Below are 2466 nucleotides of genomic sequence, written 5' to 3'. Positions count from 1 at the left end.
TCGGCGGGTTTCGGCACTTCCCCTGTGCCAGACCCGCCTTGCCCTTTGCAACTCCCTGGAGGTGACAAAAAGCATCTCCTTTAGAAGTTATATTTAGCAAGAGGGAGCGGAAGGCTTTTCCACGAGCTGGTAGTTGAGCCGGAGGCAAAAGCCGGGACCGGCAGGGCTGGAGGCAGCCCGGGCTGGCCCGGCCCCCCAGCAGCGATGGAGCCAGCCCGGTGTCATCCCGGGGAATCTTACCGTCCCACGCCCACCACAGCGCTTGTCACCCTCACCTGATGGAGTTAATTTTTGCTCCGGGATGGGCCAGGACCTGCAGGATGTGCTCCAACCCTGCAGCCAGCTGCACACCAGACAAGGTTGGACTGATTACCAACAGTCCCTTCCAGCCTAAACTACTTAACCAAAACCATCATCAGTAAGATCCTTAAACTTCATCTTCACCAGTTAAAATCTGAAGCAACATAACAGAAAGGACATTATATTACAAATAAGTAAAACTACTTTAGCCAAAGGATTTCACAGCCTCAGTTCTTCAGGCCTGTTCCCTCTTAGCTCTGTGGCCTCTCTAGAGACCTTGGGCTTGTTCCTGAGGCTCCAAGTTCACATTTCAATGAAATTGAAAAAAAATACATGGCCCTTGACTTCAAGGTAAGTGAGAAACTTGGCACAGCCCTGAAAGCTGAAAAAACAACTGAGAAAAATACAAAAACCCATCTAGAATTTTATTTACAAAACCCAAAACTAAACAACTCATGTTTTCCAAATGAAACCTCCCAGCCTTGGCAGGCTCAGGACTGGAAGGGCTGCAGGATGGAACCACCCTGCACTGGTACAAGGGGCTCAGCACCAGAGCTGCCCTGGCCAACCCACCACATCAGTTGTGGTCAGTCCCCAAAACTGGCAGCAATCGATGCCCAATTGCACTTGGTTGGGCAGGGAGCCCCGTGGACCCCAGAGAAAGGGCCTTTACCAGAATAACCATTAGCAGAGCAGCTGGAAAGCAGATCTGGGTGACAATCAGCATCAGGAATGTGAAACTGGGCCTCAGGGACACGTGGGGCTCTGGGGGGATGTGGAGGCAGGTCCCCGGGTGCCCTTGGCATCCTCCCCCTCCCGAGTATTTTTAATGCAATTACATCCCAGGACGCAGAGCTAAAATTGGAACATTATGTGGACAAAGTATCCCAAAAGTCTCCCTCATCTTAAAAAAAGGAACTGCTGTTGCTTTGATTAGCCTGCAGCTCCTGTCCTGGCTCCCACTGCAGGGTTTGGAAGGTCTGTCCTAATTGCACGCACGCTCATCTCATTCACTTCATTTCTGCTGCCCCTGTTCTGTGTCTCAGGTGTCAGGACAGTAAGTTTGGTGATTTGTGGCCGGGAGGAGTCACTGCACATGTGGGCACCTGCAAATCCCTGACCAACAGCTGCTTTGGGGCACATTTCACCTTTTCAGCAAAGCACTGAGGACCTTTTAGGGGTGTGGTCAAAGGCTCCAGCCAGGTGCATAAAGCTCCTTGACAAATGCCCAAATCTCTTTGAAATAAAAGAAGGTCAGAACAGCTTGGGTGTCACCACTGTGGCGAGCATGGCATCAAAGCACCCATCCTCCCACTGCACAGCACATCCAGGACATGCTGCCCCCCAGCCCAGCACTGCCAGACACTGGTCCCCACATCCCAGACACCCTGCAGATACAGTCCCAGCCCAGGATGACAGCTCTGATCTGAGTCCAGGGGAGCTTTCCTCTCTAGTCCTCACTGCTTTTATTGTTGACAATCACTTACAATAGCAAAGTGACTCCAGGGTTGCCATCCCCTGGTCCCTGTCACTCTCCAGCCCAGCACTGCAGCCACTTTCAGGGCTGCACAGCCAGATCATAATTTTAAGGTCAGTTTTATACTCTTGTACAGCAACCCATAACCCCGGGTCTCTCCCTCTCTTTCTTTCTTTAATAACACCATAAAGATGTTGCAAAGGCCTGTAAAGTGCTGACAGAAGTTGAGAGAATTTAAAATCCAGACATTAAATTTCTGAAATGAGAAACCCTTGTTTCTAGAGGGTGCACAGCAGCAGAGCTCACCTGCTTTCCCGAGAGCATTCCCAGGGGAAAGGGAAGCAGCACAGCAAGGCAAGGTGAGGACGTGGCTCCATCTGTTCCAGGACCTTTGCAGCCACTAGTCCCTTGCCTGATGGCCCCAGTGCAGCCCCCCACAGACCACACTTCTCCACCAGCAGCAATTCCTGCCCCCAGGAGCCAGCCCAGATGCATTTGCACCAGGCACATAGGCAGCAGGACTCTGTCCTAATGCTGGTTCCAGGATGCTGCATCCCCAGTACCAGGGTAACTCTTCAGCTGATGCCACAGGCCAAAGTAATTCCAGCCCCAGGAAAACCCTGACTGGGGCCCAGCCTTGCCCTGTCCTTGGTGTGCACACGGCAGCAAGATCCCATTTGCCAAGATCC

The sequence above is a fragment of the Chaetura pelagica genome, unplaced genomic scaffold (genome assembly GCF_000747805.2).
Source record: "Chaetura pelagica isolate M959 unplaced genomic scaffold, ChaPel_1.0 scaffold963, whole genome shotgun sequence".
NCBI classification, from domain to species: Eukaryota; Metazoa; Chordata; class Aves; order Apodiformes; family Apodidae; genus Chaetura; species Chaetura pelagica.
Note: the sequence above shows the minus strand (reverse complement) of the source record.